Source organism: Polypterus senegalus, chromosome 14 (genome assembly GCF_016835505.1).
Source record: "Polypterus senegalus isolate Bchr_013 chromosome 14, ASM1683550v1, whole genome shotgun sequence".
NCBI classification, from domain to species: domain Eukaryota; kingdom Metazoa; phylum Chordata; class Cladistia; order Polypteriformes; family Polypteridae; genus Polypterus; species Polypterus senegalus.
The window spans coordinates 113774697-113802596 of record NC_053167.1 but is presented as its reverse complement, the minus strand read 5'-3'; the positions used below and the strand labels follow the sequence as shown (position 1 = coordinate 113802596).

The 27900-nt window shown below is 40.2% G+C and overlaps 1 long non-coding RNA gene across 1 annotated transcript; it reads left to right on the top strand.

Annotated features, from left to right (window-relative positions):
• The first annotated feature begins 1969 nt into the window (after nucleotides 1–1969).
• Nucleotides 1970–26726, top strand: LOC120514364. Its single transcript, XR_005630446.1, has 3 exons — nucleotides 1970–2025; nucleotides 20276–20345; nucleotides 26660–26726. It is a non-coding gene; the product is annotated as an uncharacterized LOC120514364 (long non-coding RNA).
• The last annotated feature ends 1174 nt before the right edge of the window (nucleotides 26727–27900 follow it).

Genomic DNA, 27900 nt, shown 5'->3' with positions numbered 1-27900 from the left:
GTATTTTCACCGAATGCCAAATGTCAGAGGATATAACTAACAGAGCAAAAGATTTAAATAGATTTCTTTAAATAGATATTACGAGAGCCTATTTAGCTATGTGTGTGGCATGTTGTTTCTTTTTAAGTGAAGCAAATAACACACAGTGAAAGGCTATGCCCACTTGCATCTTCAAAGGAAAAAAGTTAACAGGTTCTTTTTATGCTGAAAAGGAAAGAAAGTAAGAGGCCAAATGTTTTGGCTGTACAGCCTTCATCTGGTCTTCCACTGAAATGCTGAGTCTCTTACTTTTGGTTAAAACCTTTTAACTTCTTTCTCCTTATCAGAAAGAAAAGACATCGCTAAATATAAGCAATACAATTACAAACAAGTCAAGTCAAGTTGGCGAGCATTGCTGCACCCACTACACGAAGAAACAACTCGGGATCCTGGTTGGCAACACCCCAGGCAGACACGAGGTCCAGTCCCACCCTCCGGAAATGACCCTCCATCTGCAGCAGCCAGGTGTTTTGTGGGTGACCCCTTGGCCTGGTCCAGCCACATGACCTTAGTGTCATAACTGACGCTCACTCACAATGCAGGTAATGTGCCTCATTCTGGACTCCATGAGTAACTGCTCTTTTGACACAAAGTCAAACCAAGGATTTTCCAGAGAGACACAGTACCAAAGGAGTCTAGGCTTCGTCTCAGGTCACTGGATAGCGTCCATGTCTCACAACCACATAGCAAGACAGGAAGCACCAGGACTCTAAAGACTTGGACCTTCATCCTTTTGCATAGATATCAGGAGTGCCACACACCCCTTTCCAGCGACCTCATGAGCCCCCACGTCTACTGACTTCATAGGAAGAGTCACCAGAGACATGACTGTCACTGCCAAGGTGCTTTTCTTTTTTAAACAGATGGTGACAACAGCAGCAAAAAATGCGAACGTCAATATCAAGATCAACAATGAAGACACTGAAGTGGTTGAAAATTTTGTCTTTCTTGACTCCCTTCAATCAAGTAAACTCCAGGTACTTGGAGCTCCAGGGTGAAGGCTCTAGACTGCAGAGATACCCGACTGTTCCCTCCGTTTGGCTAACTAGTCCATAATTTGCATGGGGTGGAAGGGGAGAGACTTAAATTTTGACAGCATTTTCACCGAATGGCAAATGTCAGAGTATATAACTAACAGAGCAAAAGATTTAAATAAATTTCTTTAAATAGATATAATAAACAGTAGAAAAAAAATATGATGAGTGCCTATTTAGCTATGTGTGGCATTTTGTTTCTTTTTAAGTTAAACAACATAACAGCAGTTATTCCACCTTGGCATTCCTGTTTAAAAGAGGCCATGAGAGATCAGAAGACATGGAGAGCATTGATCCATGGAATGGCCGAGAGTCGTACTCGACTGAACAGATAGTGAGCGAGGTTTAATCAGCCGTGATTGGTTGACTCCCAGTGAGCCGCCCAATTTACATCAATAATTGGGAAGCTGTAGCTGTGACGGGCAGGTCATTGGTTGAATGACATGTAACGACCTGTGAAATTCACTGGTTTTAAACTTGAAAAGATAAACACTGGGTGACATTTCACAGTCATTATGTTGGACAGAAAGGGAGGCGGTTTTATAGGCTAAAGGGGTATGGAAATGCAAATAGACAGTGTTTGTCTTTACAAAACTGCACACAATTTTAAGAAAAGTAGCCAGACTGAGGACTCACTCTGAAGCCATTTTTTTCCATAATGATAGGATTTAAAAATCGTCAATTTTGGTGTGAAAATGCCCAACCTGCCAAACTGGTAAGCGGGGTGCGTGTTTTGAAGCCTCTTTTTCCCCCCTTGGCCCTCTTCTCTGTATAGTTGGAGCATCCCCAGTGAGTAACGCCACCTGTTAAAATGCTGGCCATGTGACTCATTCCAAATAAGCACACAGCAGCATCTCTGCATTTCCCAGAAGCCGCTGCTCTCTTCCTGACTACAGGCGGCAAGAACACCTCATCAGGAATATCAAGAGGAATGCTGACATGCTTAAAGCTGGTTTGTATCATTTTTTCACAGTTTGCACGCAAATATAAAGTAAGAGACTTCACTTGAAACTGTTAAAAGATGCCAAGTTCAGGGCTTGTAGTGGTGTCTGGATGTTCATTCAAGGGCAATTCTGATGTAGTGAAGATTTGTAATGTTTCAACTCTTGATTCTGTTAATGGTAACACACTGCCTGCTCTTTATGACGAACAGCAATGAGTCAACGGTATTTGTGTATTCAATATATGACATTTGTTCATGTTGTTCCTTCATTTGAGTGTGATATTGTTATGTAATATTTAGTTATTCCAGATGTTACATTTTAGCAGATTCACCCTGCGTGTATTTTAAATTAGACGAGTTATTCAGTCAGGCACATGGTAGCGCTGCCACATAAATAGAAGTAATCTGCTGTCGATTGGGTTTGCTTGTGTGGAAGGTACTTACATACTGTGATTGGCAGCGGTGCCCCGAAAGCTGGAACATCCGGTTTTCCTTTTATTTCCCTTGGATCAATTTGCATAAACTGCACCGTTTTAAAAGGAGAGAGGACAGCCAAGAGGAAGACGGGAAAATTCGGACAAAACAGATCAGCATCTGCCCGGGCCGTGAGAAGAGGTCCTGTAGCTCCTAAAGACCTGTCTGTTAGGTTAGGATTGCCAGATTAGAAAATGAGAAACATGAGACACTCTTAAAATCTCTCTCTGTATTACTATATATTGTCAGGGATGCCAGGGGACGGACCCGTGGGTCAGCCATGAGGGATCGGGATGGGGTCTGCCTTCCTGGTTGCTTTGGGGGCCACAGGTTGAGGGCATGGAAGCCCCACCCTGTAGGGGCTCGTGGTCACCGCCAGGAGGCGCCCCAATGCCTTGGGGACCTGTTCCCTCAGCACTTCCGCCACACCAGGAAGTGCTGGGGGGAAGATTAAGGAGGACACCATGTGAGCTGGTGGGAGAACAGCTGGCACTTCCGCCACGCTGGGGCGTGGCCAAGAGGGGAATGCCGGGAACCACCTGGAGCTCATCCGGGAGAGTATAAAAGGGGCCGTCTCCCTTCATTCAGGGCTGGAGTCGGGAGGAAGAAGGACGAGGCAAGAGAGGAGAGTGGAGGCGGCCGGAAGAAAGGCATTGTGTGGCCAGGACTGTGAATGTTGGGGTTTGTGCACTTTGGATTGGGTCTTAGTGACTATTTACTGTAAATATTGTACATAATAAAAAGTGTGGTGGTGATGAACAACATGTCCACCTGTCTGTGTCCGGGTCGGCTCCACAATATATATATATATGTATATATATATTTTTTTATATATATACACTTATACATGCCCCCTACAAACCCAGACCAATATATTATATAAAAATAGAGACATAAGTTAAAAACATAAAGCAAGGATTTTAATGGGTTATGAGGAAAACAAAAGTAAAATTATTTGAAAATTATTTAATACAAGCTAAAAAAAAATCTGTAACTGTGCAATCATTTGAAAATATTTATTTAATATAGACAACAGAGAAGTATTATTATTATTATTTAATATAGGCAGTGGCAAGTAGTAACAACACACTTTGTTGACGCTGTGTGTTGCAATGCTGATACAGAACTGCACAACAGTGCGGCTGGAGAGTAAAACAGTAAGAGTGTTGCTGTCCTCAGCCCACCAGAGCAACTGAACAAGCTGCAAACAGGCAGCAAACATGAGTTTCCTTGTTACATTTGGGTTATTTTCATCAAGAGAATCTGAGAAAAGAAAGTATAATTGCTTATAAAGTTACAACTAAGTACTGTAAAAAGGTAGTAAAATATATATATATATTTATTACGAAATTTGAAAATGAACTAAATACAGGACATTTGGGTGTCCCTGAAAGGTCAGTATGGGACAGGGAACAAAATGATCAAATATGGGACATGTCCCATATATAAGGGACATCTGGCAAACCTATGTTAGGTGGAAGTTGGTGATTCTCTTTTGATTTGTGAATTTGGTGTTCCGTTACTTCCCCACGGACTCGGGTGAGCTCAGGAAGACCTTATTTTTCTTTATCATGGCGCAGACTGACAGTATGGCATTTCACAGTTAAGACTTTCACTGTTTGTTGTTAACTAAAAACTGCATCAGAAATCAGTTTTCTAATACCTGGTCTGGTAAAACTACCCTCTTTTAATTTAGCCTAAAACAAACCCAGAAACATTCAGTACAAATAATTGAGACAGGCTCCATCTTTTGATACGACTTTGACAAACTGCTTCATTTAAACAAGCTTAATGTTGAGTGTTGGTAGCAGCACTTTACCTGGCAACAGGCAGGGTCTAATGATGTCTTTGGCACCCAGCTGTAGGCTTTTTCAAGACGACCATTCCTTCTGAGCCCAGTGTTAGTTTATCTGTTGTGCCACTCACAGAGAAAAACTGGGAATTTAGTATGGCCTGACTGCTCCTCACTGTCTTCACTTCCGACTATATTCTTACCATTATTGAACAAATGGTTTTGCTTTAAACATAGGTATTAATATTAGAAAATGATACATTTAAACAAATTATCATTTAAGAAAATTATATTTTATTAATTGCAAAAACTATGATTGACAGCTAAAAGAATATGCTTTGTGAAAAACTATTACATGATGAAGAAAAATGTTTTCTATTTTTGAACTCAGTGCTAAAAAAATATGTAAACATCACATGAATTGTTATTGATCTATTGCTGCCATCTAGTGGATATGTAATGCAAGTCATTTTATATTATTTCCAATGTCATGTATATGAGATATTCATTCAAACCATGCACATATCATATAAAATTGAAAGATTCTTTATCGTCAATCCCAAAGATTGTTCCTGTCTCCTTACCTTCGTGTTGTGTTAAGATAGTAGGGTGATGTACCAGGACAGCCATTGACAGCAAAATGACTCCTTTTATTGGCTAACTGAACAGATTACAATATGCAGGCTTTTGAGGCAACTCAGGCGCCTGCTTCAGGCAAGTTGTGGTACAACAACAACAACAACAACAACATTTATTTCTATAGCACATTTTCATACAAACAGTAGCTCAAAGTGCTTTACATAATAAAGAATAGAAAAATAAAAGACGCAATAAGAAAACAAAATAAATCAACATTAATTAACATCCAATAAGAGTAAGGTCCAATGGCCAGGGGACAGAAAAACAAAAAACTCCAGATGGCTGGAGAAAAAATAAAATCTGTAGGGATTCCAGACCATGAGACCGCCCAGTCCCTCTGGGCAATCTATCTAACATAAATGAAACAGTCCTCTTTGGATTTAGGGTTCTCACGGAAGGCTTGATGATGATGGTCACATAGACTTCTGCCTTTTAATCCATCCATCACTGTTGGAGCATCATGAAGCTTTGAGTAGGTGGAGGTGGCACAGGCCACCGCCACAAAAAAAACGGAAAAAGAAACAGAAAAAGAGAGTAGGGGTCAGTACAGATTTTAGAGCCACCATGAGTAATTATTATGAGGAAACTGAACATACAGAGAGAGTATCAGGTGTGGAGGACTGCTGGCTTCGTACTCCGGCCCTCACCCCAGGCCGCCAGGAGGAGCTCTCCCGACAGCAGGATCGTGCCCCGAGTTCCAGCAGGGCCTTATGGACTATGTAGTGTTTTTACACAGCCCTGCTGGATACCTTGGGGGCCACCAGGAGTCGCTGTGGGGGGGCTTATGGGCTCTTTTGTGCCTTATGACCCGGGAGTACGTCACAGTCATGTGAGGGGAAGGAACGACGTGCTCCCGGGTTGAAGTAAAGGACTGATTGCCCTGACCCGGAAGGAATAAGGAACTGTGGACTGTTGGGACAGAAACACCTCTGGGTCAGGTGCCTCAGCCCAGACAACGAGCTGAGCTGGGAGGAAGGGTGGCTAAGTGTCTGGGAGTTGGAGGATTGATTAAGAGATTATTGTGTTTATAGTAACGAGTTTATGAGTAGTGTGGAAGGTGCTTGGTGCACTGTGCAAAATAAAAAAGAGTCTGGGATTTTTACCTGGTGTCTGGAGTTGTACCTGGGGGTTCAAGGGAGCACTAGTGCCCCCTACTGCCACACAGGATTAAGTTAAATTAAGTTAAACTGAAGTTATAAAAAGGCCATTTTAAAGTAATATGTTTTCAGCAGTGTTTTAAACTGCTCTACTGTATTAACCTGGCGAATTCCTATTGGCCGGCTATTCCAGATTTTAGGTGCACAGCAGCAGAAGGCCGTCTCACCACTTCAAAGTACTACAGTAGTACTAGGAGTACTACTAGGAGCAGACCTGTGTAATATGCCTGACAGAATAACTCTTTTCTAATTTGAAATACCCACTGGAAGAATCTGCTAAATATTACATAACAATATCCCACTCAAATGAAGGAACAACATTAACAAATGTCATGTATCGACTACACAAATACCATTGACTCACTGCTGTTCAACATAAAGAAGGGGCCTAAGCTGCCTCGAAAGCTTACATATTGTAATCTGTTTAGTTAGCCAATAAAAGCTGTCATCTTGCTTCACTTCTCATTGGAAATACTAATATTACAGCATGACAAGAGAGAAAACAACAAGAAGAGATTTACAAGGAGGCAAGCAAAGGTTACAACTGGCAGGTCAAAAATACAAACACCGAAACCATTAAACTAGTATTAAAAATCACATTTGAAAGAAGAAACAAAATTCATTACAAAAGTACAAAGAAAACTTTTCAAAACAGTGTGGCATCACTGGGTCCTGACTTGAGAGGCACACACTCTTCAAGAGGCCATGGACTATCAGAGGAGTCGGCCATATAAGCAACGTCTCGTCTCCTGGCTGCTAAAGCACGTCGGTCCTAAAGCCTGGCAACCAGCAAGTCTATGATGTGGATCCTGGCCTTGGGTGGGTGCACAGAGCCAGGAGAGAGTGTGGCATGGACTTTGCCTTTGACCCTGAGTGAGCAGAGTGGGTGGTCTAAATGAGTAGGCAAATGGAGGAAGCAGCTGGGCGTACTTGTTGCCATAGAGGACCTGAGCAGAGTGGCAGAAGCAGCTGCTGATGGACCCAATTGTCCTTTTTAGGGCCACCTACCACAAGTCTGGTGAAGAGTGGCTGATTCCATTCCTCCAGCTTTAGCACCAACCCAGTTTTTTATAACATACAATAATAAAATTAAAATTAAAAACAGACAGAGACAAGATAGGTTAAAACTCACAAAGAAATTCTAAAGTATTTACATCATTTTTATTTTGACTAGAAGGCAGAGTAATAAATAAAAGACCTGGGGCCTCATGTATAAATGGTGCGTACGCACAGAAATGTTGCGTAAGAACTTTTCCACGTTCAAATCACGATGTATAAAACCTACACTTGGCGTAAAGCCACACACTTTTCCACGGTACCTCATACCTTGTCGTACGCAAGTTCTCCGCTCGGTTTTGCAGACTGGCGGCACCCAGCGTCAAAGCAGTGCTACTGTTCCTGTGTGGTTACACCTTATTTTCCTGACGCTTTATAAATACACTGAAACTAACTGCATATTGTTTATTAGTGTAATGCATCTGATTGTAATTAACTTGTAACAATATAATGGCCCAGGGAATAGCCATAGTATACCAAATACCATAACTGCTTTAGCGTTGTTACTCTCACTGCACCTTCTTCTTCTTTCTGCTGCTCCGTTAGGAGTTGCCACAGCTGATCATCTTTTTCCATATTACTCTCACTGCACCACTCGGAGTATTTATATCACTGTATCTGAGTGTGAATCACAGCAGCAGCTGATCGAAAGAGAATTATCGGTATACAGCTTCAAGCACACGCTGTCTCGCCACGCAAAACGTTTTAAAGCCTTTCCTGTACGGACCTCACAGTTCAGAAACAGTTTAATCCCAAGAACTTTAAACACACTCAATCAAGTGCTCCTTGTAGAACTGTTTGCACTTATAAGTACAATTACCTCACTGTAAACTTGCACTACAGTTATAATATTACACAACCTGCGCCACTTTATAAAGCGTGTATTTACATATGATGACGATATCATTTTTAAGATGAAATGCAGCAAAATATGTTTATTATATTTTACAGATAAAACTTTAACTTCATTTAAATAATCTAAATTCTTCACTGGTACTTGCGTGAAGGATAGAATAATTAAACATGTACTTTAAAGATATTTCAATGTTCCTTTAACGTTTTGAAGTATCAGCGCTCTAAGCTTACAGATGGCTTAACGTCTATTACTGAGCTGATTGTGTGGCGATCCACTGTGCATAGGATAACATATTGACATTGGACTTTTTCTATTGGACATAGAGCCTCCCCTGAGTACTACTGCAATAAATAATTTCATCGAAGGTTGTACACAATCACTGCGCCGTGAAACTCATGTTTAATAACGTGCTTTAATGCCTATCATCATAAAATGATATCACGTATACATCTCAGTATTTTAGTTATTCAGAGAGCTGTAATATCACAAATGTAATGGACTCTGTGTCCAGTTGGAGGAAGAGAGCCGGTTTAAGAAGCAAGTAGTGATTCACACACATAGGCACATAGAAGATCAAATACAAAACAAAGCATTTAACGTGCTACTTTAATTACCATGTGATTTGAGAAACTGGTTAATTAAACGATTTTAAGATGAAGTTTATGATGTTCTACTTCAATGACAAAATAAACTATGTGATTAAAGTGGAAAGGTGGAGATTGAAGTTGACATTTCCTGCTTTTTCCCCACTGTGCCTTTTTTCTCTGTACCCTAATAAGCTTTCATATGACACTCAGACAGTGGGCTACAACTCTTCTTTTCACGGCGACTTTGATATGTGACTTCTTTTTTTTTCCGCACTGTGCGATTTTGTGAACGTGAGCTTTCAAGTTTCTCCAACACTCTATGTCACTCGATCAACTTCCTTTTGTTGATTATACCACGGTTTATTTGAACAAATAGTATGTTTTTCCTTTGCCTCCACTTGGTATTTGCTGAAATTCTTATATTTTCCCCCATGCTTTTCCAATTGTCTTTTCACAGAAGGCTGAGCTTAAGGGCTATTTATATTCATTTGCATATTCAAAGAGGCGTAATTTGGGAGGAGTTGGGCGTTACATAAAGCGCGTGCACGAGCGTTACTTTTCACGCTGATCGGGATTTATGTAGCAGAAGAACGTGGAAGTTGGCGAACGCACAGATTCCTGCATCTTGATTTTTCTGTGTGTAGGCACATTTCGGCTTTTGTGCTTACGCCATGTTATAGTGCGAATTCTACGCACGGCGTTATACATGAGGCACCAGGAGAAGATACGATTGAAATTCGGGTGACTAACAATCTGTCACCAAATACAAAACACTAAACACACTTCTAGTTTATTAAATGTGCTAAGTTGAAAACCTTATTAAAAAAAAATCAAAACATTTCTCAGTACTTCACTATGTGCCAGACAGATGGGATCCTGCTGGTAATGAAGATGAGGTGAGGTCCGCTTATGTTTTATTTTTGACTTCAACATGGAGTCACTTATTTTAGTCACAGGATTCTCATAAGGTTGTCTGCCTGCAGTTTGGCACCATTAAGTCTTTAACCACAATCCAATACATAAACCGGAATCCAGACTAAAGCAAACAGAAAAAAAGAATTAAACCCTGAAAACCAAAATCAAAGCAGCACTCATGGTTTGTTTCAAAGTTATCCACAACATTCAACAACTTGGAAATGCATAACATTGATCTTTATACTGTTACTCGAAGAAGTTACCCGCAACTTACAGTTGTCACTTGGCCTTGGCAATAGGAGCCATTGCTAACACCACCAGACTATTCCCTAAAAGTACCCTAAAAGGCACTGCCTGTGTAAAACTAAATGTTGAGCAGGAACAAATAAAACATAAAATTAAAAACAAAATCATGAGTGTGCTCCCCTTGACTTTCTCGTATACTGAGATAGAGGAAAAGGTCATCAGAACCACCTCCAGTTGCACAATATTTCCCAAATATCATATCTCTTTGTTTTTTATCACAACTAATTGATAATATCGATACACAATCATTTATCTCTATTTATAGTCTAACTTTATATCTAAATTATATTTTCGTACTTAGGGAGGTCGAAAATGGTGGTGGAGTTATTTCATGATTGCATAGGCCTGTTAAAGCCCATTGCTCCACTTCTTGTGTGATTTTGGGCTATTAAAAGACATTGTACTGTATTGTATTGTACTGTATATGCATTAACAAAAACAACATTTATTTATATAGCACGTTTTCATACATAAAGTAGCTCAAAGTGCTTTACATACTGAAGAAAAGAAAAATAAAAGACAAAATAGTATGTGCAAAGTATAAAAGTTATAGTCACCTAAAACATAGAAAATGTGTTAATATTATATAATATTTGTTGCAATACATTGCTATAGGTAAACTGCATTTATCTACATTTAATTATGATAATGATGGCGAAAGGAGAAAAATATAAAATTAAATGTATTACCAGGAACACGATGGGGATGTAGCACCTTATTGTTCCCATTACATCTTTATATTTATACAGCATGTTCAATGTTTACACGTTATTGTTAAACTGATGATGTATGAATTTAAATAAAATAATTATTGAAAGAATATGCATTATATTGAATACAGTTTTTAATATTATGTATACATTTATATTTACATGATACAAATACTTTGGATGGTTGTTTAAATAAAATACTTCTTCCAGTTGAGTAATTTTTCATATATGTTTGCTTTTTATCATTATAAATATCTATGCAAAATTTGAATCATCTATCTGTAATTATAACCTTAGTTTACTTGAAAATACCCGAAAGTATTTAGTCAAAGTATCATTTTGCGGTTGCCAGAAGTGGCCCAAAAGTTGATAGGATTCCTTATTTTTCGTATAAAGCAGATGTACAAAATCTCATTGACCTAGGTCTTCGAGTTATCGTGTTTACACACAGACACACAGAAAGGCATCAGTTTAAAAATGGCATTTTCGAACTCAGGAAGGTCTAAAACGTCAAGATTCATCACAATCTTGAGGACAAATTTTTTCATGATTCCTATACTTTCTCCATACTATGTATATGAGAACTTAAAAACATCAACACCTAAAACTAAAGTACCTGTTTGTATTATTGTGATATTCCCCTCTACTTACCCTTGTAGAAGATTAGCCCAGCTACAGACAGACACACAGACCAACAATGTCCAGAACACACACGTTTATTGTCCTTTGGCACAGCACAATGCACAAACCATAATTAATCTCCGTCTGTCCTTCCTTCTATTCTCTGACCACCTCTACTCCTCTCCCACAAGCTCTGTCTTCTTCCTCTCAACTCCGGCCTCCTTTCTGGAGTGAGGCGGCCTCTTTTATACCGCACCCGGAAGTGCTCCTGGTGCTCCTTGATCAAGTTCCAGGTGTGGCAGAAGTGCTGCGAGGGAATCCGGTTCCTCTTCTGATTGCACTTCCGTGTGTGGTGGAAGTGCTGTAGACCACGGCTCCCGAACTGTCCAGGCGGCCCCTGTCCTGTCCCATGGCCCCGATGTAAACCAGGGGCTGCCCTCTTGTGTTCGAGGTATATGATATGTCCACTCCCCCGATCCTCTCCTCAAAATGGCGACCCGGCCGTCTATCACACCCTTTACTTATTTTCTTCAGGGATAAGTGTACTCAGGTTTGCTACCGGGTTGGTCTACTGTCGCACCTTAAGATTAACACACACATATACAGTGTAGGTATCCTCATACACACTGACCCTAACCATAAAAGTGACGTATGAATGACTTATACACCACTCTCTAGTTCTTGTTCCACATAAGTACCCTTTGAATGGTGTGCCACCCTCTAGCACTCCAGAGACTTTTTTATCTTCAGCATGAGCAACGTACAATGTCTTAGATATATCTCAGACCATATTACTTTTGGTCTCCAGGAATATATATATATATTCAAACATGCAAAGGCTCAACATCCTTGGCTATAGACCATTTATCAACCAATGATGCCTTACTTTAACTCCCTGCTCATTATTGGACAGAGGTCTTCATCTCCAGCCTGATAAACCTTGCAGTTCGGATCATAAGACATTTCCTTACTGCACCAAGTGCTCTAAATATTTACCTTATTACTTCCATCACTCTAGATATGAAGACAAAGAATAGAAAGTTAAAAGCAATATGGCATTTATTAAAGAACAATAATACCAATAGAGAAAAGCAAAAAAGAAAAGTCTGGATATATGTAGTCTTTAGAAAAAGCGTACGAAAAGTTAAAGATGTCAAAGATGAAGATCTCAGGGTGCCATTGATTTGGCAATTAATATTCATGAAATGCTTTAGCTGGTGATCAGATCAAAATGGTTGCACATCTCTCGCCCTCTTCTGATGTGGCTCTGTCTTCGCTGTTTCCTCTTTTTCTTTTGATGTTGCCTTTCAGACAAGGCATATTTATCATAAGATTCCACGTGGCATGTCTTTCTCTCCCAAGCTGTAAACCAATTTGGCAATTCTTTGTTCCAGTTGCCCATCCGGTCGCAGGTTATAAAGTAATCCATACAGCCTGAGGAGTCAGCATGTCTTCATTTCCCAAGGTGTAAACCAGTTTAGTCATGGATGCCCATCACTTCAGAGATGATAAAATAATCAATACAGCTGGAGGCACCTTCTGGTTTTCTGCTCTGTTTAAACAGATGTTTCTGTGATTGATACCCATACAATTCAGGAAAACAGAATGCTTTGATGTCCTGCCTCCTTAAATGTTAAGTATTTGATCAAAATATTTGTTTTAATATGATACAATTCAGGAACTGTCCTGATAAGATTAAATATATTTTTCCTTGTGTGAGCAAAAAAATAAAGCAAAATATAAAATGTAAAATTCATGACACTACACTATTTAAATTCAGTACGCTTCCAAGCCCCCAGATACTTAGAAATAGACATGAAAGTTGCAAGATTAACTGTAGAGAAGAACCAAGCAAAATGACACCTTTTATTGGCTAACTATAAAGATTACAATATGCAAGCTTTCGAGACAACTCAGGCCTCTTCTTCAGGCTTACCTCGAAAGCTTGCATATTGTAATCTTTTTAGTTAGCCAATAAAAGGTGTCATTTTGCTTGGCTCTTCTCTACATTCATAATGGCTAACACGGTACAACACCCTAGTACTAAAGATTAACTGTGAAATCAAACAAAAATCTTGGAAAATCAGAACATTTCTCAGTACTTCACTATGTGCTGGACAGATTGGATCCTGCTGGTAGAGAACGTGAGGAGAGGTCCACCTGCTTTTGTTTTTGACTCCAACATGGAGTCGGTTGCTTTTGTCAGAGGTAGCTTTGATTCTCATAAGGCTGTCTGACAGCATTGTGGTACTGACATAGTTACTTCTACAATTTATAAAATACAATACAATACAATTTATTTTTGTATAGCCCAAAATCACACAAGGAGTGCTGCAATGGGCTTTAATGGGCCCTGCCTCTTGACAGCCCCCCAGCCTTGACTTTCTAAGAAGACAAAGAAAAAGTCCCAAAAAATCCCTTGTAGGGAAAACAAATGGAAGAAACCTTGGGAAAGGCACCCTTAAAGAGAGACCCTTTCCAGGTAGGTTGAGTGTGCAGTGGGTGTCAACAAAAGAGGTAAATACAATACAATACACAGAACAGAACACAAGTAATCCTCAATACGATAGAATAGTGCAATAGAAATATTACAAGATGGTATCACATAATACGATACGAACTCCTTTTTCTTTGTATGCTTTCAGGGTCCTCTATTTATGTGCTGTATTTATCTCTTCCTCTTCCACAGATGTTTGACCCACATTTGCCCACATTTCCATCTTCTGTTTTTAACAATACAGATTTTACTGTCAGAGGAGTGCAACAACACAGGTCAAGTGAAACTACAAGCAACACCCAAGAGTTTTTTGTTTTGTATTTTAATGTGTTGTTTGGGAGGGGTGTGCCTACTGAAGTGGGAGAGGTGGGTGATATTAGGTTATATAACAGTGAAGGAAGCCATAAGATGAAGACAGCACAGTAAAGCCTCCCCCTCTTTCACAGTTTCAGAGGTGTAATAAAGACAAGCAAACAAATGCCCCACATGGCTCCAGGATGTCACCATGTCTGTGTCAATATGAGCACACACATCGTTGTGCTTTGCAGCTTGAGATGAGTGAGAACCGTGTGACCGACTTCTGGTAGCAGGGCTGACAAGACGCTGTTTACAATGCAGGGCTGCAGCAATGCATTTCAAAGGCCTAGTAGAAGAGGAGAGCTCTGCTACCACGAACATCAAACCCCCCCTGTCACCAGCTGACGGCACCTGCACTCCATCACCCTCCACCCCGATGTTTAAACGCCTCCTGGTGAAATGAACATGTCATTAGTTTTTCTCTCATAAAAGTAACTTCTGCAGATCAGAAAGTGTTGTGGCTGGTAGGATTAAATGTTTTTGAAGGTACCTAACTAAAAAGGCTCACCATGTACTAATGATGCCATTCAGAATCACTAGGAATAGATTTGTGTTTATATAGTGACATTCAAATGACACCTGTGCCACACATCTTATCTCACATTTACTTATCCAAATATCTATGCAGCCACACAATGGGATGTTAGAGGATATGAGCCTTCATCTCGCAGTTAGCCCCAAGTTCTTGTTGGCTAGAAAATCACACCTCGTGAATGAATATCCAGTGCCTGTTAGTGAATTTACAGTATTAGGCCTTTTTAGAACATTTGAGCATTAGAACACTCTGGACAAGAACAGGCCATTCAGCCCAACAAAGCTCGCCAGTCCTATCCACTTATTTCTTCCAAAAAACATCAAGTCGAGTTTTGAAAGTCCCTAAAGTCTTACTGTCTACCACACTCCTTGGTCGCTTATTCCAAGTGTCTATCGTTCTTGTGTAAAGGAAAACTTCCTAACGTTTGTGCGAAATTTACTCTTAACAAGTTTCCAACTGTGTCCCGTGTTCGTGATGAGCTCATTTTAAAATACAAGTCTCGATCCAGTGGACTAAATCCCTTCATAATTTTAAACACTTCAATCGTGTCACCTCTTAATCTTCTTTTGCTTAAACTGTAAAGGCTCAGCTCTTTTAATCTTTCCTCATAATTAATCCTCTGTAGCCCTGAAATCAGCCTAGTCGCTCTTCTCTGGACCTTTTCTAGTGCTGCTATGTCCTTTTTGTAGCCTGGAGACCAAAACTGCACACAGTACTCAAGATGAGACCTCACCAGTGCATTATAAAGGTTGAGCATAACCTCCTTGGACTTGTACTCCACAGATCGTGCTTAATATCCTAACATTCTTTTGGCTTCTTAATGGCTTCTGAACACTGTCTGGAAGTCGATAGCTTAGGGTCCACTATGACTCCTAAATCCATCTCATAAGGTGTACTCTCGATTTTCTGACCGCCCATTGTGTATTTAAACCTAACACTTTTAGTTCCTATTTGTAATATTTTACATTTACTGACATCAATTTTCATCGTCCACAAATCTGCCCAAGCCTGTATGCTATCCAAGTTAAAAGTGGAACTTCCTCAGAGCTTTCTCAGCTCACAACCTGCCTTAGTGAAATTAAAACCTGGATGGAGCAGAACTCTTTGAAATTAAACTGCAACAAAACTGAACTCCTGCAAATTGGGACTAAAATGCAGCTTAATAAAATGAGCTCCTTCCCAGTCCATCTTGGTGGTGATCTCATCAGACCTGCCTCTACTGCAAAGAATCTTGGTGTCATTTTTGATTCCTCCCTTTCTTACTCCACCCACATAAATCACATTAAGAAACTTTCCTACTTTCACCTCCGTAACATATCCCGTGTTCGCTCCTTCCTTTCCTTTTCTAATGCTGAGAAACTTGTCCATGCTTTTATCACATCCCGCATAGATTATTGTAACTCATGCTGGCAGGCGCCTTCTAATCTTATATCACAGCTCCATCTTATTCAAAACTCAGCTGTAAGAGTCCTCACTCAAACCAGCAGCAGCGAGCACATCACACCCATCTTGCTCCGTCTTCACTGGCTCCCTGTGTCTTACAGAATCGAATATAAAATCCTACTAATAACCTACAAAGCCTTAAATAACCTCGCCAAACTACATCAGTGACCTTGTCCATCACTATGTGCCTGTCCGTCCACTAAGGTCCTCTGATTCTGGCAATCTTGTTGTGTTCCACACTAATCTTCACTCCATGGGTGACAAGGCCTTCAGCTGTATAGCCCAGACTCTGGAATGACCTACCAAAATTAATCAGATCAGCTGACTCCATGAATTCTTTTAAAAAACAACTTAAAACTCATCTGTTCAGGAAGGCTTTTAGCTCTGCTTGACTTTATTCCCTTCTGTCAGTTTACCTCTCTGTCAAGATGCTCATGTAACCCGTATGTGTGTGTGTGTGTGATAGACCATCAATTATGTTGTCTGTTAGGTTTTCTCTGAATTTACTGTCTCAGTCTTCTTATTTGTTTATTTGCTTTGTACTATGCTATATACTGTATACCCTGCCGTTCTTTCTTATATTCTGTAAGTGCCTTGAGCATGGGAAAGGCGCTATATAAATAAAATGTATTATTATTATTAAGTCCTTCTGTAATGATATAACGGATTCCAAATTATCTGCTAATCCACCCATCTTGGTATCATCTGCAAACTTAACCAGCTTGTTACTTATATTCCTATCTAAATCATTTATATATATTAAAAATAGCAGCGGCCCTAGCACTGACCCCTGTGGACACCACTCATAACATCGGCCAGTTCTGATGAGGTTCCTCGACCACCATCACCCTCTGCTTCCTGTGTCTGAGCCAATTCTGCACCCATCAAAACATCACCCTGAACTCCCACTTCTTTAAATCTGATGCCCAATCTCTCATGTGGCACCTTATCAAATGCTTTCTGAAAGTCCAGATAAATAATATCATAAGTTTCACTTTGATCGTATCCTTGTGTTGCCTCCTCATAGAATTCCAGCATGTTAGTTAAACACGACCTCCCTCTTCTGAACCCATGCTGACTGTTCTGCAGAACTCCTGTCCTTGCCATGTGTTGCTTGATCTTATCTTCAATAATTCCTTGCATTAATTTTCCTGTAATGCATGTTAAGCTTACTGGCCTATAGTTGCTTGGATCTGCCCTGTCACCATTTTTACATAATGGGATGATATTTGCCATTTTCCAGTGAGCAGTGACTTCCTAAAAATATGTGTCATGCGGTGTGAATTTAAATTACAATTGCAGCTTGTGTTCACCTTTCATCATGTTTACAGATTGTAAAGTGACATTAGGGTCATTCTAATGTTGACCCAGCCGCTCACCCCACCTGGCCCTGGAAAGGTGCGTCAACAGTGTCAGTCCATCATATTTGTCTTCCAATACAGCGTATATAAAAGGTATTCACCCTCTTGGAAGTTTTCACATTGTATTATGACACAACATTGAATCACAGTGCTTTTTATTTGTGACTTTTTTTGTAGCAGAAAAATACATTTTAATGTCAAAGTGATTTAAATTGAATACAAATATAAAACACAAATAATTGATTGAATAAGCATTCACCCCTTTCAAGGTAACATTTAGTATTTGGCAGCCATGACAGCGTTACGTCTGTGGGGTGTCATTTTAAACAGGTTCAATGCTATGCATTTAATTATTTTGATATAACGGATTCCAAATTATCTGCTAATCCACCTATCTTGGTATCATCTGCAAATTTAACCAGCTTGTTACTTATATTCCTATCTAAATCATTTATATATATTAAAATAGCAGCGGCCCTAGCACTGACCCCTGTGGAACACCACTCTTAACATCGGCCAGTTCTGATGAGGTTTCTCGTCCACCATCACCCTCTGCTTCCTGTGTCTGAGCCAATTCTGTACCCATCTAAAACATCACCCTGAGCTCCCACTTCTTTTAATTTGATGCCCATCCTCTCATGTGGCACCTTATCACATTGTATTATGACACAACATTGAATCACAGTGCTTTTATTTGTGCCTTTTTGTACCAGAAAAATACATTTTAATGTCAAAGTGATTTAAATTGAATACAAATATAAAACACAAATAATTGATTGAATAAGCATTCACCCCTTTCAAGGTAACATTTAGTATTTGGCAGCCATGACAGCGTTACGTCTGTGGGGTGTCATTTTAAACCGGTTCAATGCTATGCATTTAATTATTTTGTGCCTTTTGAAATTGGACCCCTGTAGGAGATTCACCATTTTTGTGTGGTTGACAAAATCAATTCAACAAATGAGAGGTCAAGGTTAAGGTGGACTTCATCATCCTTGAGTGGGAAATTGAATTGTCAATGTATATTGTGATTACATTATAAAACTATTACATACAAGAATATCCATCCATCCATTATCCCACCTGCTATATCCTAACGACAGGGTCACGGGGTCTGCTGGAGCCAATCCCAGCCGCACAAGGCAAGAACAAATCCCAGGCAGGACACACATACACACACCCACACACCAAGCACACACTTGGGACAATTTAGGATCGCCAATGCTCCTAACCTGCATGTCTTTGGACTTTTCTAAAGCCAGGTATCCAAAATATAAAAATGCTGCCGTTTTATTTAATCCACACTGCACTGAAAACCTCTGCCTGATTTCAAAGAAGCCTTTGGTCCAAGGGGTAGCTTATTTGTTTAGATTTCATGATGTTTAGTTGACAGAAGGTAGAGTGCAAATAAAAGAAGCAGAGTCAGTCTGATTGTGGCGTAAAGTGAATGAAAATACCAAAACTGGGGGGATAGAAAATGCAGAGGAAGCAGCAAAAACAATTCAAAAAGGCCGACCAAACTGGGAGGAAGATGCAGTTTCATGTAGAAAATGGCAAAGTACTACATAATGACCAAAAGAATACTATTATTAATACAAGACGGGCAGCACTGAGGTTAGGTAATTAACCACAAAAAAAAGAATTCAGAAGTTGACATCAATGCACCCATTATGGCTGAGACCGTATCAGCAAGTCTGTAACTTTAAATCAAAGAAATACACCAGGATATGTCAGGCTTATCTAAAATACAAAAAATACCTCTCAAGGATTATAAACATAATAAAATATTTCTTTGATAAACAGAAAAAGCATGTGCTTGAAGTTAAAAATTAAAGGCAAAACTTTTGTAGTTGAATGTTCAAAGCCAAGTTCCTTGTGCTGGCTATAATTAAATATCTCTCGCTCACGATACACCATGTAACATGTCAACATGACCAGCCACAGATGTCTTTAACACGACTGCCTCAGTGGAAATAAGACTTAAAATGGTGGGGCCATAAAAAATAAAAAACCGCCACAAAATGGTGATGTGGTAATGTCATCAACCTAATGCTAAAAATAAACATTGAAATAACCAGTGAAAAAATAAAACAAGAACATGCTTGAAATGCATTCATGAAACAATATTCTGATTTGCCAAGACAATACGCTGAGGAAATTTTAAGGGGGTGGCACAGTGGAAGCGCTGCTGCCTCGCCGTATGGAGACTTGGGTTCGCTTCCCGGGTCGTCCCTGCGAGGAGTTTGCATGTTCTCCCCGTGTCTGCCTGGGTTTCCTCCCACAGTCCAAAGACATGCAGGTTAGGTGCACTGGCGATCCTAAATTGTCCTTGGAGTGTGTGTGTGTGTGTGCCCTGTGGTGGGCTGGCGCCCTGCCCGTGGGTTTGTTCCTGCCTTGCCTTCAGTTCCAATCACCAAACTAAACAAAGACAGTGTTCTAGACGCTGTGCAGAAAAGAGAGTAACATTTCAGACTAAAGCTCGTTCTCCTCCGACATGTGAAGGGAATTAAATGTTTTCAGTCTCAAAATAAAAATATTACACCAGGCCCTAATCCAGGTTATTAAAATTCTCAAAGGCATCACCCAGCAGAATTCTGGAAATTAAACTGTAAGTCAATTACTCAAGGAAGTTCATTTAAAAATGAAATGAGGAAGCATTTCTTCATGCAAAGAATCATGGGAATCTCAGACAAACTGCTGTGGTATGTAGTTGCAGTGGGCATCTTGACAACTTTCAAAACGTATCTGAATATCATAGCAATTTAACTATTAGCTTCAACAACAAACTTGAGTGACAGAACGGTCCCCTCTCATTAGTCAAATTTATGTTCCTGTGTTCACACACAAACAGATTCAGCTTTGCATTTTACTACTTAATAATTTTAGCCATGTCTGCTAACATCTCTTCTGCTTGTGTCCACTATACTTGTGACACCTTCTGATGTCTTAACAGAGCCAGCTGGCAACTTTGTGATGTGAAGAGCACGTGAAGACATTTTTGTGATTGTTGAAGTTCACATCAGGTAAGCTGAAGTGTACAGTTTACATCGTTTCTTATATCCTATAGGATTGGACTGGCATAGGAAATGCATGTATGAGCATCCTCCAAGTAAAAATTAAAAAAAAAAATCAAAAATTGAAGAGTCTGTTTTGTCAGTCAGTCATTGTCCAACCTGCTATATCCTAACACAGGGGTCTGCTGGAGCCAATCCGAGCCAACACAGGGCAGGAACAAACCCCGGGCAGGGTGCCAGCCCACACACACACCAAGCACAATTTAGGATCTGCATTGCACCTAACCTGCATGTCTTTGGGAGGAAACCCACGCAGACACAGGGAGAACATGCAAACTCCACGCAGGGAGGACCCGGGAAGTGAACCCGGGCCTCCTTACTGAGAGGCAGCAGCACTACCACTGCACCACCCTGTGTCTGTTTTGTTCACTTCTTTATTCTAATAAGAAACAAACATCTTACTGATGCCAACAAACAATTCTTTAATACACTTGCTTCTGTATGGATAACTTGGTCTGCCCCAGATCTCCCTTATGGCTAACATTAATAACTGTCGTAAAAGAAACCTCTATTACTGATATCTAGTGATCGTTATAAAGTACATATCAATACAGTGTCCCATTGTGTTCAAGCTAGAAGATACCCCATATTATATGTAAAAACGCTTTTAAACTTATTGCATTGCTCATCGACTATCTCCAGCCTTATAAGCCTATCCCAGTTCATCCTCCTTAAACTTTGCTGCATCTGCTCCAAATTTAAGTTAAACTTAACAGTTTTAGACTTTGTATCCTTGTAAAAGTATGTACATGTGCCTCCAAAGTCATCAAATCCTTAATCCTTAATGATATTACATATTCACCTCACTATAAAACAGTTTAATAAGTGATAGAATAAAAGCCGCTTGAAATAATTTATCATTTGAACCTTCAGAATTTCCGCAGCACCACATAATAAACTGCAACACATGTAGTTTTCTTTGCACCTTTATATATACTTTCATATTCTTGTATCACGGTGGCACAGTGGTAGCGCTGCTGCCTAGGAGCTTCCCGGGTCCTCCCTGTGTGGAGTTTGCATGTTCTGCCCATGTCTGCTTGGGTTTCCTCCCACAGTCCAAGGACATGCAGGTTAGGTGCATTGTCCCTACTGTGTGTGTGCGCCCAGCGGTGGGCTGGCACCCTGCCCAGGCTTTGTGCCCTGTGTTGGCTGGAATAGGCTCCAGTAGACCCTGTGACCCTGTCGTTAGGATATGGTGGGTTGGATAAAGGATGGATGGATATTCTTGTATGTAATAGTTTTATAACTCAATCACAATATACATTGACAATTCATTTTCCCACTCAAGGGTGATGAAGTCCACCTTGACCCTGACCTTGGCTTGATAGTTATGCTTGTGTTTCCCTCATTCTTCGATTTTGACTTTGATGTCTGTTTTTTCGACTTAGTCGTTCAACGCTCCTTTTCTTTTAATAATATGCTACTGAACCTTTTCTTCTATTTTAACTTTCTTATTGTGACTGTTTTGATGTTTCCATAAAGGCTGGGCCAGACAAGAGTGAAGCAGACATACTGTTGTGGGGAAGGTGGATATGATAGTCCAGACGACTGAATTGTAGTGATATGGGCAAGAAAGGAAATTAGAAAGGAATTAGTTCACGCATTTGTGTTCAGTCGACTAGATTACAGTAACGCACTCCTCTCAGGACTATCCAAAAAAGACATAAACCATTTGCAACGAGTGCAGAATGCAGCTGCTAGAATCCTAACTAGAAAAGAAAATCCGATCACATTTCTCCAGTTTTGATGTCACTACACTGGTTACCTGTGTCATTCAGAATTGACTTTAAAATTCTGCTTATGGTTTATAAAGCCTTAAATAATCTCGCCCCATCTTATATATCGGAATGTCTGACACCTTATATTCCAAATCGTAACCTCAGATCCTCAAATGAGTGTCTCCTTAGAAATCCAAGAGCAAAACTTAAAAGAAGTGGTGAGGCGGCCTTCTGCTGCTATGCACCTAAAATCTGGAATAGCCTGCCGATAGGAATTCACCAGGCTGATACAGTAGAGCACTTTAAAACACTTCTGAAAACACATTACTTTAACATGGCCTTTTATAACTTCAATTTAATCTTAATTTAACTTTATCCTGATACTCTGTATGTTCAATTTCCTCATAATAATTACTCATGGTGGCTCTAAAATCTGTACTGACCCCTACTCTCTTTTTCTGTTTCTTTTTCCGGTTTCTTTGTGGTGGTGGCCTGCACCACCTCCACCTACTCAAAGCTTCATGATGCTCCAACAATGATGGATGGATTAAAAGGCAGAAGTCTACGTGACCATCATCATCAAGCTCTTCCGTGAGAACCCTAAATCCAAAGAGGACTGTTTCATTTATGTTAGGTAGAATGCCCAGAGGAGACTGGGTGGTCTCATGGTCTGGAATCCTACAGATTAAATTTTTTCTCCATCCATCTGGATTTTTTTTTGTTTTTCTGTCCCCTGGCCATTGGACCTTACTCTTTTTCGATGTTAATTAATGTTGATTTATTTTGTTTTCTTATTGTGTCTTTTATTTTTCTGTTCTTTATTATGTAAAGCACTTTGAGCTACTGTTTGTATGAAAATGTGCTATAGAAATAAATGTTGTTGTTGTTGTTGTTGACAGAAATCAAAGAGTAAAAGCAAGAGAATGGCCTAGAGAAGTGTGAAAGGTCAAAATCAAGAAGGCAAAAGAGATCAACGAGACAGAGCAGAACTACTAGCTGCCAAGCATCTTTTCCCTACAAAACTAATTTGCTAAAGAATGTTAATTTTATTCTGAACCTCAGATATTCATTTCACCACCGTCTTAAATAATGTAACAACAGCAACAACAACATTTATTTATATAGCACTAGGGGGCTCTGCCCTCTGCTTGCTTCGCTCACCCACCCCTGGGTTTGGTTAACCAGATATACAATTTAAAGAGATTGTTATTTTCATTTCATTCATTTTTTATTTCTTGATATTTGCCAGTAATAAAGCTGTAGTGAATGAGTTATTCCTCATCCTCCCCCCGGGGTGCGCTACGCATCAGCCACTTTGCGTCTCTACCTCTCATGTAATAAAGAGGGGGCTGAGCACGCTAACGAGATGCGGTCACTCCTCTGAAACCCCTCTTAAACGGTGATACAATGGCAAACAAATACAGTGTTTTTTACCTCCTCTATGCCCGATAAGCTGGCTTGCTGCTGCTGCTTGTGCCAAGCTGCATGATCTGCATGTCATGCTGTGTATCGATCATTTAAAAGCCTGTACACCAGTTGTCCTTTTGTCTCACTTCCTTGTCTCGCAGTGCTTTAAAGTGTCTTTGAGAAAATCACGTCTCGATCCAAGATTTTTTTTATTATAATAAAGAGATATTTTCATACAAATGATGTACCTCAAAGTGCTTTACAAGATGAAGAAAGAAAAGTTTACAAAAAATTAAAACATTAAAATAGAATTAGTCATTACTAAGTAACAAAGAATAAAGTAAGGGCTGATGGCCGGGAGGACAGAAAAGCAAACAAAAAAAGAAAAAAAAAAACAAAATCTGCAGGGTTTCAGAGGTCACGAGACCACCCAGCCCCCACTGGGCATTCTGCCTAACATAAATGACCTCAATCAGTCCTCATGGTTGTCAGGCTTCATGAGGAAGAATTAGATGATGACGGTCATATGGACTTCTGGCCTTCAATCCATCAATGTAGGGACATCACGGTGCTTTGATTAGGTGGTGGTGGTCCACAGAAAACCAGAAAAAGAACAGCAGAGAAAGAATAACATCAATACATAGTGACATTACCAGGATATATGACAAAAACAGATTCTCGTTCTACAATAACTTCCAAAAGAAACAAAAATTAGAATAGCAATAAGACATATAAAATCAAATATGGCCAACGAGAATCTGAAATGTTTCCAGATATCAAAGAGGCATAGCAGGCACTTCAGGGCAAATGCAAGAAGAGTGGCCTAAAGAGAGCTGAGTTAAAGAAGACTGCATCAAAAGAAACAGTCAGGCTCAAGCTCAAGACAAGCGTCAGTCATAAATATAAATCAGAAGCCCTTTACAAGCAGTTACTAGAAGAAAAATGATTGTTCTTTGTCAAAATGAAGTGCAAACAGTTTAGGGCATGTGACTTGTTCTTAAATTGGGTGGCTGTCAAATCCACATAGGACACACCTTCTAGCGATTTATGGAGTCTTAGCAAACAAAATTCCTAAATTGCCTTGTGTATTGTGGTGAAAAATAATAAAAAATCAATGATAACATTTAGAAGATTAAAACAGTATGATTTACAATTGCTGTGTTCTGGTTCTGTCACTCTCAACAAACAGAAATGTATTCTTTAGCAGCATCTTCAAGTTTTGACCTTTCACACATGACCTCCAGACTCACAAACAATCCCCGGTTCAAAAGAGAGGTTAGCCCTGGGTGCTAAACTGGTGAGGAAGGCAGGCTTTAATGTAGGCACGGAGCTGGACAGTTTGACATCCGCGGCAGAGCGACGGGCGCTGAGCGGGCTCCTGTCAATAATGGAGAATCCACTGCATCCACTGAACAGGATCATCTCCAGGCAGAGGAGCAGCTTCAGTGACAGACTGAGGAGACCCCACACTATGTGACTCTTCAATTCCACCTCCCGGGGGGCTGGGGGTTAACAGTAACATTATACAAAGTTATTGTCTGTTTTCACCTGCAATTTTATCACTCTTTAATTTAATATTGCTTTTTTTATCAGTATGCTGCTGGAGTCTGTGAATTTCCCCTTGGTATTAATAAAGTATCTATTATCAACGGCACCCGGGCACAGACAGGCAGACATCTTGTTTTGCACAACCACCACACATTTATTTACACTATTTACAATTGTTCGGTCACAAAGACCCCAGTCCTTTGGTCACACAGACCCACACAAGTGCACAAACCCCTATCCCAAAATCCTGGCCTCACGATGCCTTGCTTCGGGCGCCTTCATCCTCTCTGCTCCTGCCTTGTCCTCCTTCCACCCGACTCCAGCCTCCAATGTATGAAGGGCGGCCCCTTTTATAGAGTGCCGGATGAGCAGCAGGTGTTCCCGGCATTCCTCCGTTACCACGCCCCAGCGTGGCGGAAGTGCCAGCTGTCCTCCTGACAGCCCTCCGGTAACACCAGGTCTTCCCCAGCACTTCCTGGTGTGGCGGAAGTGCTGGGGCAACAAGTCTCCAAGACATCGGCGCCTCCTGGAGGTGACCACGGGCCCCTACAGGAAAGGCTTCCATGCCCTTGACCCGTGGCCCCAAAGCAACCGAAGGCGAACCCCACGTGATCCAGGCAGGGCTCTGACCCTCTTCCGGTCCCTCCTGGCGTCCCGGCGGGTCATGGCCACTGGCATCCCTGACACTATCTATCTATCTATCTATCTATCTATCTATCTATCTATCTATCTATCTATCTATCTATCTATCTATCTATCTATCTATCTATCTATCTATCTATCTAAACTGAAAGTGGCTCAATGAGTATGCAGTGACATGGCAGCCTCTTAGGTAAAGTTCACCTTTGTGAGAGGTGCACTAGTGATTTCCTTATGGTATGAAGGTGGCTCCCTTTCTTAACAGTGAAGGATAAGAACCGAGACATGAAGGAGAAGCATGGAACACAGTGAATAACAGAAATGTAGAAGACCAACAGGATGAGGAGGAACTAAGAATCACTTCAACTTCCTAAGGCAATAAATAGCACTTAAATTCTTTTATTGCACTCCTCTCAGGACTACCCAAAAAAGACATCATTCAGTTACAATGACTGCAGAATGCAGCTGCTAGAATCTTAACTAGGAAAAGAAAATCTGAGCACATCTCTCCAGTTTTAATGTCACTACACTGGTTGCCTGTGTCATTTACAATTGATTTTAAAATACTGTTTATGGTTTACAAAGCCTTAAATAATCTCACTCCATCTTATATTTCAAAATGCCTTTCACCTTACACTCCAAATCGTAACCTTAGATCTTCAAATGATTGTCTGCTTAGAATTCTAAGAACGAAACTTAAAAGAAGATGGTGAGGCGGCCTTCTGTTGTTATGCACCTAAAATCTGGAATAGTTTACCGATAGAAATTTGCCAGGTTAATACAGTGGAGCACTTTAAAAAACCGCTAAAGGCACATTACTTTAACATGGCTTTCTCACAGCTTCATTTCAGTATAACCCTGGTATTCTGTATATGCATTTAATTATCTTTTTTTTTTTCGTGACTCCATAATCTGTAGTAACCCCTACTTTCTCTGCTGTTCTTTTTCTAGTTTTCTGTGATGGCAATTTGCGCCTCCACCACCTGATCAAGGCACATTCATGGATTGAAGACCAGAAGTACGAAGACCAGAAGTACACATGACCATCATCATGAAGCCTGAAAACTATGAGGACTGATTGAGATCATTTATGTTATGTAGAATACCCAGTAGGGTCTGGACGGTCTCTTGGCCTTGGGACCCCTGCAGATTTTTTTAATCTCCAGCCGTCTGGAGTTTTTTGTTTTTTCTGTCCTCCCTGGCCATCGGACCTTACTTTTATTCTATGTTAATTAGTATTGCCTAATTTTATTTATATATATATTTTTTTTTTCTTTCTTCATCCTTTGAGCTACATCATTTGTATAAAAACGTGCTAAAGAAATAAGTGTTGTTGTTATTATTGTTTCCAATTTTGCTCAGAATTCAAAGAACCTTCCCAGTTATTTATCTCTTTATTATATATTACTCCTCATACATACAATACCTTCGTGATTTTTCTTTATATGAAAAGTAAAAGATTAACCATTGTTTTTATAATAAGCAGTATCTGGGAGTGTTTATTGTGAAGGAAAATTATTAAGAATGCTCACTAGCATTGCAGCCCTTTTTAAATTAACATTCACTGATGTAAGAATCGATTCACACAGCCTCCTAAACGTAGCCTCTTGTAAAATGTCTTTTGCGGCTTAAAGTGTTTTGAGTTTCTAAAGCTCTCTACTTGCAGTGTGGCAGGAATTCATATTCTGCCGTCTTTTTCATGCAGAGAGACCTTTAAGGTACATGTCTTTGATCCTCCTTATCAGAGATGACTGCTCATATGGGACAGGAAGAAGGCGGGAACACAGATCATTGAGCCGTGCAAAGTACAGTAGCAGAGCTTTGCAGAGCACCACATGGCTTGCCCTGCTGTTGGTACGTATCTGCACAAACCAACACCAGAGACTCATTATGTGCAGTTTGACTCTACTGGTGTTGAAATTTTCTCCAACTGATATTTTTATGTTTTCTTAATTTGCACTTTACACTTCTAGAGCACTGAGAATGTGTGCGTGATGAAAGGCACCATACATATGTGTATTCACTGCTGCTGTCTAATTCACTAAGATAAAGTTAAGCTAATGTGCTGGTGCTATGTGAGAATGCCCTGCAGAGCAAATCATGCAGAGGAGCTGTAAGCACAGTGAAGGCACTAACAAAAGCAGAGATGGCTCAGGAAGCAGCACTTTTGCAGTTCAGAGGAAATCATGTGG